Source organism: Castor canadensis, chromosome 4 (assembly GCF_047511655.1).
Source record: "Castor canadensis chromosome 4, mCasCan1.hap1v2, whole genome shotgun sequence".
NCBI lineage: Eukaryota > Metazoa > Chordata > Mammalia > Rodentia > Castoridae > Castor > Castor canadensis.
Genome location: NC_133389.1, coordinates 16,765,698 through 16,781,414, shown reverse-complemented (window position 1 = coordinate 16,781,414; position 15,717 = coordinate 16,765,698).

Sequence of the window (15,717 nt, the reverse complement as noted above, 5' to 3'; positions counted from 1 at the left end):
TGTAGCATTATCTTTCACACAATTTACCCTACGCTCATCTCCTTATACCAAATATGAGTATAAGGCAGCCTTCCATTTCTCATCAGAAGACAAGTATGAATCATTACTAACACCATAGCGAATACCTAGAGGCTACAGTGAGTTTAGAGTTATAATAAAATGTTGTATCTAATATAGAATTTTAGCACTTTCGGGTGTCTCTCTCATACTAAAGTGATAATTGCGCTATTGGGCTGTTTTATGAGGCATTTTTTTCACCTCCAGAGTAACTAGACGAATGAAGGTTAGAAATTTCATCCTGAAGGTTAGAAATTTCATCCCAACAGAACAACAGGATTACTGCTTAGGAAAGAGTGCCACAGAGTACATGACAGAAGGTTTTGCATGCATATTTTTATGCCTATAATTTCATTGGCTACTAAACTATAAATTAAAGTAAAATTACTATTAAATTAATATTGCTCAAAAAAGAATACAAGGAGAAATTTCCAGATGAAAAGTGAGTACCAAGTAATTAGCAAACCTTCAGCTGATTTGTAATTGACAGCATGCATCAAATTTAACTATTTTAATGTTGGAAATGCTGCTGTGCCTAGAATAATCAACAATTAGACCAAACTCTCTTAATACCATGTGATAACATTTTAAATCTGTATTGTTCAAATTTTACATGAATTGCCTCTTCACTAAAACTTTCATAATGTGAAGCTGGAAGTTTTAGGGAAGTATAACATGCTGAAGGTTATGAAACAATTTGTTTGGAATTATTTAGAAAAAAGAAAATTAACAGAAAACATTACAAAAAAGGTACAGAGAGTTTCTTATGGCCTGTGTCTAATTTCTCCTATTGCTAATATTGTACTATAATACTTTTCTCAAAACTGAGAAACCAACATCAAGGCATCATTATTAACTCAACTCCAGACTGTTAGAATTGCACCAGTTTTTCCAGGAATGCTGTTCTTCTATTTCAGGAATCAATCTAAATTAGTGCATTGTAATTGCCATAATTACTTTTTGAAAGAAAAAAGTGAAGAATACAAAAATTATTTAATTGTAAAATGTAGTTACATTTTCCTGCCTCGTCTTACATCTGTACATAGTATAAAATATCAATAGCAAAATGAAAACCAAAGGTAGTAACATTCAACTTATGCATAGACCTTGTTTCTATAATGAGGCACTGTCCAGGGAAACCAGGGATAAATTTATCCACTGTATTTTATTTCTCCAAATCAAAACTTCTAAGTTCCTGCCTACAGGATTAGCTAGTATATCCTAGTATCTCCTTAATGAGCAGTTCCACCTCCTATCTTCTTCCCCTCACCCCTCTCCCCAAAAAAACACTCACAGGTTTTATTCACATCAGTGTGGGAAAGAGTTAATTGGATTTTCATAGTAAAGAAAGAAATTACTGATTTCCAATTAACCTACATTTGCCACAGTTCACATTGCGTCCAATATTGCTGGTGGAATGTGGACTTCCAGAGGTTTGGCTCTTGTTTGCAGGGCTGTATTGTGAAGGACTCATTGTCCTAGCCTCTGGTTACTTTTCAGAGAAAACACTAGGTTGGCCTCTGAGTGCAAACCTTTCAGGTGTGCTTCTTCCTGATTTCCTCACAGTTCCCTTATTTCTAGGTCTTTCACTTTAGGTGTCTCACAGTCATTTCCTCAAAGTAGCAGGCATTAAAGAGCACTGTCTTGGGAAGATTCTTGATTCGTACTTGGAGAACTTGAGAGTTTCTGTCCTTTTTTCCCTCTGAGTCTGTCTTTTTGCTCTTCCTTCTTCTACTCCTTGGAGTTGGATGTTTTCTTTCTTTATCAACATCCTGCTCCGAAGAAGATAGACAAATGGCCTCTAAGAACATAAAAGATGCTTAACATTGTTGGTCGTCAGAGAAATGCAGCTCAGATTACCAAGAATGGCTCTAATGATGACAAAGACATAGCAAGTAGTGGCAAGAATGTGAAGAAACTGGAACTTCAACCATTGTTGGCGGGAAGGCAAAATTCTTCAGCCTGTTTTGTAAACAGTCTGGCAGTTGTTTAAGATGCTAAACAGAGTAAGGATAAAGGGGAAAGATGGAGGGTATGAATTCAACTATGATATATCGTAAGAACTTTTTTAAAGGTCACAATGTACCCCCAGTATCACAAGAATTTAAAAAAATGCTAAACAGCACTACTATGTGATTCATCAATTCTACTGGTGTCGATATGTATCCAAAAGAAATGAAAACATGACCATTTTAATACATATGCATGAATGTTCACAGAAGCATTACTCATGATGTAAATAACCCATGTGCTCATCAACTTATAAACGGATTTTAAAAAGTTACTGATCCCAAAATAAGACATAATTGGCATGAATATGACATGGATGAGCATCAAGTATAGTATACTAAGTGAAAGAAACCAAACACAAAATCCCACATATTGTATTATTTCCTTCATGGGAGATGTCCAGAATAGGCAAAGGTATAGAGAGAGAAAAATATCTTAGTGACTGCCTCCAGCTTGTGGGGAGGGATAAGAGGAATCCCTGCTTATTGGTACAGGACTTCTTTTGAAATGATGAGAACACTCGAGTATTTGATTATGATGATGGTTGCACAAAATCCTATAAGTATACCTAAGACTACTAATTATATATTTAAATTGTGGGTTATATGGCATATAAATTATATTTTAATCTACCAAAGTGCCAACCACAAAAATAGCATACACTGATTTTATTATGCCACTGGAAATATTAATTAGAAGCTCATCTAGCTACATATTTTTATAATTTATATTAGGATATATTCATTATACAGAGGGGATTCATAGCAACAATTCCAATTAGACTTGTACACCAGTTACATTGCCTCCCTCATCTCTCCCCTCAGCCCTGACTTAAAGCAACTGCAAGAGGTTTCTTAGTTCTATTTCATATAGGTGTATGAGTCTATCAACCATATACCATCACCTTAATCTCCTTCCTTTCACCCTCTCCACCTGCCCACTAGAACCCCCTCCACACACACTCTATCTATTTTACAGTCTCATTTTTTGTTGTTAATATTTAAGTTGATGTTCAAAGGAATTTCTCAACATAGTCCCTCTGTGGGTATACTTTACTTTGGCCCATTCAACCCCTTCCATTACTCTTCCTTATGCGTTCACATCCAATCCCCCATTTTCCACAGCTTTCTATACACATCCTTATATAGTCTACCTTCACGTCTTATGTTTTACAATGTTACTGATGCTCTGTCATTCTCTTTTCCTTTCCCTCTTTCCCCAAGTCCATAGAGTAGTTACACTGATACAAACATGTTCTACATCTGAGTTTGTATATGATCATGCTTGTTTTTGTGTACATGTTTATCTTTGGATCTATCTTCCATGTATGAGAGAAAACTTGAGGACTTTGTGTTTCTGAGCTTGGCTTACTTCACTAAACATGATGTCTTCCAATTGCGTCCATTTACTTCAAACCATCATTCCTTATGGCTAAGTAATACTCCATTGTGTATATATACCACATTTTCTTGATTAATCACTCATCATTTGTAAGGCACCTGGGTTTCAAAGCTTGGCTATTGTGAATAGTGCTGCAATGAACATCGGTGAACAGGTGTCTCTATAATATCCTGTTTATGTTCCTTTAGGTAGATGCCCAGGAGCAGTATCTCTGGATCATACAGCAGTTCTAGCTCTAGTTTACTGAGGAATCTCCAAAGTTTTCCATAGTGGCTGTACTAATTTCCATTCCCACCAGCAGTGTATAAGGGTTCCTGCTTCACCACATCCTAACCAGCATTTGTTGTTGTTATTCCTCTTGATTATGGACATTCTAACTGGGGTGAGATGAAATCTAAATGTTGTTCTGATTTGCTTCTTTTATGACCAGGGAAATTGATGACTTCTTCATGTATTTACTGGCCATTTGTACCTCTTCTCTGAGAATTCCTTGTTTAATTCATGTGCTCATTTCTTTATTGGGGTATTGATTCTTTGGGGGCTGAGTTTTTTGTGTTCCCTGTGGATTCTGGATATTAGTCTCTGATCAGATGAGTAGTAGGCAAAGATGGTCTCCCATTCTGTGGGCTGTCTCTTGAGTCTGGTGATGTTTCCTTTGCTGTGCAGAAGCTCTCTAGTTTGGTGCAATCCCTTTTGTTCATTGTTTCTCTTAGATGCTGAGCCTTTTGAACTCTATTTAAAAAGTTGTTTCCTGTACCTACCTGTTCCAATGTATTTTCTACTGCTTCCTACAGTTGTTTCAAAGTTTCTGGCCTTATATTAAGGTTTTTTCTTCACTTTGAGTTGATTTTGGTGCAGAGTGAAAGATAGGGCTCTAGTTTCAGTCTTCTACATGTGGATATCCAGTTTTCCCAGCAGCATTTGCTGAAGACAGTGTTTTGGGATCCTTTGTTGAAGATCAGTTGGCTGTAGATGCATAGATTTGTGTCTGGATCTTCTATTCTGATCCATTGGTCTTCAACTCTGTTTTTGTGCCAGTGCCATGCTGTTTGTACTGTTATGGCTCAGTAGCATAGCTGGAAGTCAGGCATTGCGATGCCTCCAGGTTTGGACATTTTGCTCAGAATTGCTTTGGCTATTTGAGGTCTTTTTTTTTTTCCATATGTATTTCAAGATTGCTTTTTCTATTTCTGTGCAGAATGTCATTGGAATTTTGATAGGGATTATGTTGAGCATGTAGATTGCTTTTGGTAGTTTGGCTATTTTCACAATGTTAATTCTGCCAATCCATGAGCATGGAAGGGCTTTCCATCTTCTGATATCCTCTTCCATTTCTCTCTTCAGTGGTTTATAGTTTTCATTAAAAAGGTCTTTAGTTTCTTTCGTTAAATTTGCTCCAAGTTACTTTATGGTTTTTGAGGCTATTGTAAATGTGATTATTTCCGTAATTTCTTTCTCAGTCTGTTCTTTGTTGGAATATAAGAAGACTACTGATTTTTGGTTGGTTATATGCATCTAGTAATTTATCCATTTCATTTAAGTGTTCCAGTTTACTTGGATATAAGTTTTCAAAGTACTCTCTAATGATCCTCTGGATTTCATTAGTATTTTGGTTATGTCCCCCTTTTCATCTCTGATTTTATTATTTGTGTTTTTTCCCTCCTCCGTTTTGTCATGTTGGGTAAGGATTTGTCCATCTTGCTAATCTTTTCAAAGAACCAACTTTTTGTTTTATTGATGCTTTGTATAGTTTTTTTTTATTTTCTTTTTTGGTCTCTATCTTATTGATCTCAGCCCTGATTTATTATTTCTCTCTGTCTGCTGGGTTGGAGTTCAGTTTGTCCTTGTTTTTCTAGGAGCTTAAGGTGCCTCATTAGGTTGTTTATTTGAGAGGTCTCTGCTTCGTTTAATGTAGGCAGTTATACCTATAAACTTTCCCCTTAGCACAGCCTTTGCTGTCCCAGATTGTGGTAGGTTGTATTTTCACTTTCACTGGATTCTAAGAATTTTAAATTTTTTCCCCTATTTCTTTGGTCACTCACTGTTCTTTCAGCAGTGTGTTGTTTAGTCTCCATGTGCTTGAATGTTTTCTGTAGTTTCTTATGTTGTTGAGGTCTAGTTTTATTCCATTTTGATCTGATATGATGCAGGGGGTTATTTCAATGTTCTTGAATTTGTTGAGACTTGCTTTGTGTGCTAAAAAATGATCTATTTTGGAGAAACGTCCATGAGCTTCAGAAAAGAATGTGTATTGCCTGGTTGTTGGGTGAAATACTCTGTAGATATCTACCATGTCTTTTTGATCCAATGTGTGGAGTAGTTCTGAAATTTCTTTTTGACCTTTTGTCTGTATGACCTATCTATTAGTGACAGTGTGGTATTCAGGTCTCCCACTATCACTGTGTTAAGATGTATACTTGCTCTTAGGTCCATTAGAGTTTTTATAGCAGATGGATGCCCCTGTGTTTTGTACATATATGTTAAGAATTGATATTTCCTCTTGATGAATTTTTCCTTTAATTAATATGAAGTAAACTTCATTGCTTCTTTTGACTGATTTCAGGCAGAAGTCTACTTTGTCAGATATGATTACAGCTACTCCTGCCTGTTCATGGGGTCCATTTGCTTGGAAAAGTTTTTTTCACCCTTGACTCTAAGCCAGTGTTTATATTTTTGAGTGACATGACTTTCTTATAAGCAACATATTGTTGGGTGTTGGTTTTTAACCCTGTTTGCTATTCAATGTCTTTTGATTGGGGCATTGAGGCCATTTACATTCAGTGTTAATATTGAGAGGTGCCTGTTGTTTCCAGTCACTTTTATTGCCCTGTTGTTTAGTTTTACCTGTTCCTTATTTACTGGTCTTCTTGCTCAAAAGGGTTTATTCTTTCTTGAATCTTCCTGTTTCACTCCATTCTCTTCTGCATGTAAAATTCCTTTAGGTATCTTCTGTAGTGCTGGCTTGGTAGTCATGAATTCTTTTAGTTTTTCCTTATTGTGGAAGGTTTTACTTTCTCCTTCAATTAGGGAAGATGGTTTTGCTGGACAGACTAATCTAGGTTGACAGTTGCTTTCTTTCAGGGTCTTGCTTTTAGAATTTGAGTTGGGAAATCTGCCATTATTCTAATGGGTTTGCCTTTATATGTGACTTATCTTTTCTCTTTTGCAGCTTTCAGCATTCCTTCTCTGTTCTGTGTGCTGAGTGTTTTGATTATGATGTGTCTGGGGTTATTTCTTTTTGGGTCCTGATGGTTTGGTGTTCTGTAACTCTCCTGCACCTGGGTGACTCTTTCTCAAGGTTAGGGAAGTTTTCAGCTATTATTCTACTGAATAGTTGTCAGTGCTTTAGTTTATATCTCCTCTCCTTCTTCTACACCCATGATTTGTAGGTTTGGACTTTCTTTTCATGGTATCGCAGATATCTTCATATTTTCTTAGCATCCTTTCATGATCTTTTACTGCTTGGTCTAATGCCTCTACTTTGTCTTCTGTTCCTGATATTGTATTTACAACTTTCTCCACTCTGTTTTCCAAGCTTTTGAATGAGATTTTTATATGAGATATTGAGTTGTTTATTTCAGATTGATTATTTTTCATTGTTCCCATATCTATTGATTTCCTGTTTCTTTCCTGCATAGTCTTCTTGATTTCATTAATCTGTTTGTTTGTATTCTCTTTGCGCTCATTTAATTGTTTATTCACATTCTCTTTTTTTTAAATTTTTATATTATTCATATGTGCATACAATGTTTGGGTCATTTCTCCCCACTTCTCCCCATACCCTCCCTCTTTACCGCCCCCACTCCCTTCCTTACCCCCCCTTACCCCTCGCTACCCAGCAGAAACTATTTTGCCCTTATCTCTAATTTTGTTGAAGAGAGAGTATAAGCAATAATAGGAAGGACTAAGGGTTTTTACTAGTTGAGATAAGGATAGCTATACAGGGAGTTGACTTGCATTGATTTCCTGTGCATGTGTGTTACCTTCTAAGTTAATTCTTCTTGAACTATTCTTTTCTCTAGTTCCTGGTCCCCTTCTCCTATTGGCCTCAGTTGCTTTAAAGTATCTGCTTTAGTTTCTCTGCATTGAGGGCAACAAATGCAATCTAGTTTTTTAGATGTCTTACCTGTCCTCATACCTCCCTTGTGTGCTCTCGCTTTTATCATGTGCTCAAAGTCCAATCCCCTTGTTGTGTTTGCCCTTGATCTAATGTCCACATATGAGGGAGAACATACGATTTTTGGTCTTTTGGGCCAGGCTAACCTCACTCAGAATGATGTTCTCCAATTCCATCCATTTACCTGCGAATGATAACATTTCATTCTTCTTCATGGCTGCATAAAATTCCATTGTGTATAAATACCACATTTTCTTAATCCATTCATCAGTAGTGGGGCATCTTGGCTGTTTCCATAACTTGGCTATTGTGAATAGGTGCTGCAATAAACATGAGTATGCAGGTGCCTCTGGAGTAACCTGTGTCACAGTCTTTTGGGTATATCCCCAAGAGTGGTATTGCTGGATCATATGGTAGATCAATGTTTAGCTTTTTAAGTAGCCTCCAAATTTTTTTCCAGAGTGGTTGTACTAGTTTGCATTCCCACAGCAGGGTACAAGGGTTCCTTTTCCCCCACATCCTCGCCAACACCTGTTGTTTGTGGTGTTGTTAATGATGGCTATTCTAACAGGAGTGAGGTAGAATCCTAGTGTGGTTTTAATTTGCATTTCCTATATTGCTAGAGATGGTGAGCATTTTTTCATGTGTTTTTTGGTCATTAGAATTTCTTATTTTGAGAAAGTTCTGTTTAGTTCACTTGCCCATTTCTTTATTGGTTCATTAATTTTGGAAGAATTTAGTTTTGAGATCAGATAATAGCTTTTGTGTCTCTTGTTTTACCTCATTAACTGTTTTTTACTATTCTTTTTTGGAATTCAGTATTTGATGTCTCTTCCTCTATGCAGATGTTTAGATTCTTAGTGGTGGAGTTGGCTTCTGAGGGAGAGCAGCTGTCTTGCTGTTTCATTCTGCATTGAGATTTACCCATTTGGAGTTGTTTTGGGTTAAGTTTTTAATCCTTTGTGCCCTTCTAATTAGGGATTGAGCTTTTTCTCCCTGAATTCCATCAGTTTTTTTCAGAGAGGGGCATGCCAGAAACATTGCCCCTTACAGTGTTCTTCTTGTGGTGCAGATTACCTCTTTCCTCCTCAGTGATGGAGCTGGTGTTCCTTCTCTTTGATGGGGGATTGGGGACTCTCCTGCAGTCATAATTGGGAGTGTTGGACCTTTGTGCGCTGTAGGAGGAAAGCTTCTTGGTGCCCACAGAGTAATGGAATACCACTCTTGGAGAAGCTGGGATTCCAGCTCTTAGACAGGAGAGATGGGACATTCCTATAAGCAGGCACAGTGGGAAGTGCTGGGCCTCTGTGCACCTTGGGGAAGCAGGCCTTCTGGTGCTCCCCACAGAGTAGGAGGATACAGTTGTCTTCTGCTCCGTGGGGAATCTGGTGTCCTTGTGCTTTAATGGAGGAGTGGGGGCTCTTCCACTGTGAGCAGCAGCTGTTAAAAGCATGGGAGAACAAAATTGTGTGCAGTGAGAGTTCTGGAGCTTGCTTGCCAGGTGCAAGCATCCAGGAGCCCCATACAGTAGTGCAGCAGGCACAGGAGAACAAAACCTGCTGGTTTGTGCCTTGTGATACTGGGAGCAGTGGGAGCCCTGGGTCCTTCTTGTGCAGGGGTGCTGGTTTCTCTGGAATTTCAGGGTGTGAGGCATCAGGTCATGTAGCAGAGGGGAGTGTGGATCTCAGACTTCCTACATTTGTCAGGAAACAGGATTTATTGTAGAGTACAGAGGAGTGGAGCCATGTGGATATTTCAGGAGCAAGGGATAGGGAGGGTTGACCTGCAAGTGAGTTATTCCTCCTGTTCTTCCCATAGTTAGTTGTCTTTCTATTTGTAGACTGAGAGAGAGTTTTGCTTCTTGCTGGTCAGGGGACCCCTTTTAAGGTCCCCATTCTTCCTTCTTTAGGGAGTTGGTTGCTGCTGGGGTTTGGGGATGTCAACAATCCAACATCTTGGAAAGCTTTCCCCATCTAACCACATATAATAACAGTTATCCCTGGTTATTCATGACTCTAAGTGATTTTAATTTTTTCTCATTTTTTCTGTTTCCAAAATTTTCACAATACATAAGAATTACACTAATATTTCACAACTTTCATTTGAAGAAAATACCAACAGAAATTATCACATTTTCAATTTTTTGTGCACACAGCTTTTATTAATTCTGTGGTTTCTCTATTAATTATAATAAATGTATAATTTGGTTTTGTTAAAAATGGTTTTTTTACTCTGGCTTAGGAGTAGGTGGTGCCTCACTAGTCAGGGTAAAAAATTCATTCCTCTGTCTCTAATCTCCACTTCCAGACTTAGAGGAAGGAGACAATAATCAATTTTCATGAGCACAAAGCATGTTAACCTCCTTCCTCAAAAAAATCCAGAGTCTCCATTTTGAGACAGCAGAATGTATAGGGATATTAGTTCTTATTTTTGAATCTTGATAAAGAAAGAAAGCATCCAACTTCAACAAGTAAGAGAAGGAAAAGAAAGAAGATAAATCCAGAGACAGAAAAGGACAGAAACTCTTAAGTTCTCCTAGTACAAATCAAGAGTCATCCCAAGACACTCATCTTTAATGCCTACTGCTTTGAGGAAACTACTATGGGACACCTAAACAAGACCTAGGAATAAGGGACTGGTGAAGAATCATGAAAAAGTACACCTGAAATCACTTGATCATTTTATTGAGTTACTTGTTTTTTGATAGTTCAGTTGTAAGAATTCTTTATATATGCAGAATACAAGTTCCTTATGAGGTATATAATTTCCAAATACATTCTTCAACTCTGTGAATTATCTTCTAAGTTTCTTGAGTGTTTTGAAGAATAAAAGTTTTAAAATTTTGTGAAGTCCAACTTATCTACATGGAATCTCATCTAAGAATCTCATCTGAGGTTTACTTTTATGCTTTTTTCTGAAAATTTTATAGTTTTATTTCTCATATTTAAGTATTTGATTAATTATGAATTATATTTTTGTATAACATGAAGTAGAGATCCAATTTTATTCTTTTGCATATGGATATCCAGTAGAGCCAATAAAATTTGTAAAAACAGCTAATTTGTCTCTTGTTGTATTTTCTTGATATCCTAGTTGAAATCAAGTAACTTTAGATGTAAAAGTATTCTAAACTTGCATTGTATTCCTTTGATCTATGTGTCTACCCTTATGACAGAACCATACTTTCTTAATGTACCTTTGTATTAAGTTTTCAAATTGAGAAGCATTCATCTTCCAATTTTGCTCTCCTTTTTCAATACTGTCTGACTATTCTTATATCATTGACTTTCCTTATACATTCTTATGGAAAATAAGACTGCTTATTTTCCTTTGAAAAATAAGATTGTTGGAATTTTGGAGGATTGTGTTAAATTTATAGCTCAACTGTAGAATATTGTTTATTCATGGAGTTATTTCATTGTGTATTCCAGTGTAATATTATTTCATCTGAGAAGTACAAGTTTCTGATTCTTCCTGCCTCATTACACGTTTGTATCCTCCAGCACAGAAGTGGTGATGGTGAACATCTTCACCTTGTTTCCATTTATTTTTCATTGTTTTTTTTTAAATATTTTCTTTGGGGAAAATATTAAGCATTGGGAGTGATGTTCACTGTAAGTTCTCACAGATGCTTTTCTTATGTCCCTGGTTTCCTAGTTTTTTAGTATTGTCTAATGAAGGGATAATTTCTCAATATCTGTTGAGATTATCTTGTGCTTCATATTCTTTATTTTTTGTTTGATTCATTTTCAGCCTTATTTAGAAATAATTAACAAAAAATTAAAACTTCATGTTTTGATACACACATAAATTTTTCAATAATCGCCATGCATTCTAATTAACGTATCCATCACCTCACAGTTACTCTGAGTGTGTGTGCATGTGTGTATGTGTGAGCGTAAAGACACTTAAGTTCTATTTTCTTAAAATTTCAAGTTATAAAATATAAAACAAATTGTGGACTATAGTTACATTGATGTACATTAGATCTCCAGAACATCCTGTCCTTCAGCCTTTTATGCCTGAATGATATTTATATATATGTATAGATATACACATATGTATATATTCACATATACATGTGAACTGCTTAGTTGTGTCTTTTCTAGATCTTCACATAAACGAAATCACATACCATGTAATTTTTTGTTTGACTTCTTTTACTTGCCTTCATCTACCTATTTATCTATCTATGTATCTTCTGTCCTCTATCATCTATCTATATCTATCATCTTTCTTTTTCTTATTTTCACTCATTCTTTCTTTCTTTCCTTCCTTCCTTCATTTCTTTCCTTCCCTCACTACTTTTTATATCTTCATTTCATACACATATCCTTTGTTTCCTACTTAGTTTCTTTTTTTCTTAATCATTAATGCTTCTAGCTTAAATAATTTGCACTTTTTAGAAAAATCTGTTTGCTTTGTTTGCACATTTATAAATTGATCATTTGTTCTTTTGGTGTTTAATTTTTTAGTTTTTTATATATATTGTATATTAATCCAATTAGCTTGAATAGATTGCAAGAATTTTGTCCTATTCTGTAGGTTGTTTCTTCATTCTGGTCATTATTTCCTGTGCTGTGCAGAAGGATTTCAATTTGATGCAATCTCATTTGTCAATCCTGTTCTTATTTACTGAGCAATTGGAGACTTACTCAGAAAGTTGTTGCCTATGACTGTATCTTCAAGTATTTTCCCTGTGTGTTGGTGTGGTAGTTTTAATGTTTCAGGTCTTATGTTAAGATCTCTGATCTATTTTGAATTGATCTTTTTTACAGGGTAAGAGATAGGGATCTAGTTTCAGTCTACTATGTATGAATATCCAGTATTCCCAACATCATTTGTTGAAGAGAATGTCTCTTCTCCAACATATGTTTTTGACATGCTTGCTGCAAATTAGATGTCTGCAACTGTGTGGGCTTATTTCTGGCTGCTTCATTCTATTCCTTTGGTTCATGTGTCTGTTTTGGTACAAGTATATACTATTATTGTTACAATGGATCTGTTCTATAATTTGAAGTCTGATATTGTGATACCTCTGGTATTACTCATTTTGTTCAAGATTACTTTGGGTGTTTGAATTCTTTCATACTTTCATGTAATTTTTAGATCTATTTTTTCATTTTTGTGAATGACTTTGTAATTTTGATGGGGACTGCATTGAATCTGTAGATTGCTTTCAGTATCATAGCCTTTTTCACAATATTAATTCTGTCAATCCATGAACCTGGGGAGGTCTTTCCATCTTCTAGTGTCTTTTTCAATTTCTTTCTTCAGTTTTATAGTTTTCATTTTAGAGGTCTTTTTGCCTCCTTACTTAAGTTTATTCCTAAGTAAGGTATTTTTTGAGGCTATTGTGTATGATATTGTTTTCCTCACTTATTTCTCAGCCTATTCCTTGTTGGTATATAGAAAAGCTACTGATTTTTTATAGGTTGGTTTTATAACCTGATATTTTGCTGAAAGTGTTTATCAGATCTAAGACTTTTGGGATCTTTTAAGAGTAGGATCATTTCATCTGCAAGTAGGAATAATTGACTTCTTCCTTTCCTATTTTTATCCCTCTTATTTATTTCTCTTGTCTTATTGCTCTCTGTAGGAGTTCAAGCACTATATTGAAAGAATGGAGAGAGTGGACACATTCTGTTTCTCATTCCTGACTTTAGTTGAAATGATTTCAGTTTTTCCCCCATTTATTATAATGTTGGGTATAGGTTTGTAATATTGCCATTATTATGCTGAGGTACATTCCTTCTATTCCCTTTTTTTTTCAGAGATTTTATCAGAAAGCAAAGGCTTCATGATGAATTTTGTCAAAGGCTATTTATATATCCATTGAGATGATCAGGTGATTTTTGTCCTTGATTCTATTTATGTACTGTATTATGTATATTGATTTGTGTATGCTGAACCAACCTTGCATGCCTGGAATGAAACCAACTTGATTATGGTATATGATCTTTGTAATGTGTTGTTTAATTTGCTTTGCAAGTATTTTTGAGAATTTTTGCATCTGTGTTCATCAAGGAAATTGGTTTATAGTTTTCCCTTTACTGTTATGTTCTTATCAGGTTTAGGTATCAAGGTAATACTGACTACATAGGATGCACTTGGTATCACTCATTCCTTTTCTATTTTATGGAATAGTTGAAGAAGCATTAGCATTAGTTATTCCTTCAAGGTCTGGTAGAATTCAGCAGTGAATCCATCTGGTCCTGGGCTTTGTTGAGAAACTATTACTGCTTGAATATCATTGCTCATTATAGATCTGGCATATTGAAGTCATCCACTATTGTGTTGGGTTTTAGTCTTGCTTTTATACCCAGTAACATTTATTTTAGGAAAACTGGTGTGCCAACATTCTATGCATAAATGTTCTTTTAGTATTATAAAGTTTTTTATTAGGATATGTTCATTATTCAGGGCAGGGGAGACTCATAGTGACAATTCTGATTAGACATATTGTACATTGGTTAGACCACACCATATATGTCCTTTTTTAATACTCATTTGTTTATTGAGTCATATAATGAGAGTTATTCTTTCTCATATTTATCTATTTGTGTTTATCTTCTTCTGTGTTTAGGATTCCTTCAAGTATCTTCTGACACACTGGCTTAGTGGTCAGGCATTCCTTTAGTTTTTGTTTACCATGGAAAGTTTTTATTTCTCCTTCAATTATGGAGGATGGCTTTGTTAGATACAATAGTCTAAGCAGTTATTTTCTTTAAGGGCTTGAAATACATCATTCTATGCCCTTCTTGGTTTTAGAGTTTGTGTTGAGAAATCCACTGTTATTCTGATGAGTTTGCTTTTATGTGACTTGCATTTCTCTCTTGAAGCTTTCAACATTCTTTCCTTGTTTTGTGTATTTAATGTTTTACCTAAAATATGACATGGGGAGCCTTTTGTATCTGGATTATGATCTCAAAGTTTTAGAAGCTTTCTGCTATTACTTTATTGAATATGCTTCCTATGCCTTACGCTTGTACCACAGTACCATATCTCCTTCTGTAGTCCATAAGTATGGTTTTTTAATGTTGTTGCTGAAGTTTTGCATATTCCATTCATACTTCTTTATTTTTTTAAATAAAAAATGTTAAAATACATATACTTTACCTTCAAGCCTTGATATTCTTTTTTCAATTTGATCCAGTCTATTGGTGAGGATTTCAACTGAGTTTTTTTTTAATTTGATTTATTGAACTTTCCATTTCTAGAATTTAACTTTATTTTTTTTTTAGGATATCTGTATCTTTATTGAATTCCTCTTTATACAATGCATTGTCTCCCTTATTTCATTCAGCTGTTTATTTGTATTCTCTTTGAATTCATTTACACATTTATTCATGTCCTCTTTAATTTTATCAATCACTGTTAGGATTATTCTTTTGAGTTCTTTATATGGGTTTTAATCCCCTTCACAATTCTTAGGACCATAACTGTGGGCTTGTTGGCTTTGAAGTGTTGTGTTATCTTGTTTTTTCATATTCTTGTCTTTCAACATTGGTATTGGTACATCTGCAGTCAAGTTGTTCATTGGATGTTCTATTCACCAAAAGTCTTTCCATTGAAAGTGTTCTCAGTGTTCAGGCAGGACTGTAGTGTCATAGTTGCAGTGTAGTTTCTTATCACTGCACTAAGGAGTTGCTTTCAGATGCTGCCCATCAGTTCATTACTCTGTCAGGGGTAGAGGCTCGGGGTATCACATGTTTACCATATCCTGTGTTCAAAGGTCTCAACCCCACATGGTAGCAAGCACCAATACTCAGGAGATAGTTCCTGGATACCAAGCACTTCACCAGCAATGGGCTGGTTTCTGTTTCTGCAGTGACTCTTAGGCAATGGTACTTGCTCTTGCCAGGGTGGTGAAGCCACTAATCACCATGCCTTCACAGTCTGAACATCCAACTGCTTAAATGACTCATTAGGTCCATGTCAGACACTCTTCCCCTAATTAGTCACCTCTCTTGGCTGACTATTAATGGGACACTATAGCAGGGTGTGCCAAGATTACATGAATCATGGATATTCTTTGGTTTTCAAGTTCTCTCTCTTCTAAATAAAGTTTCTCCTTTGTTACCCTGACTTTTTTCACTCACAGAGTTGGACTGGTAAAGTTTCTACTCTAC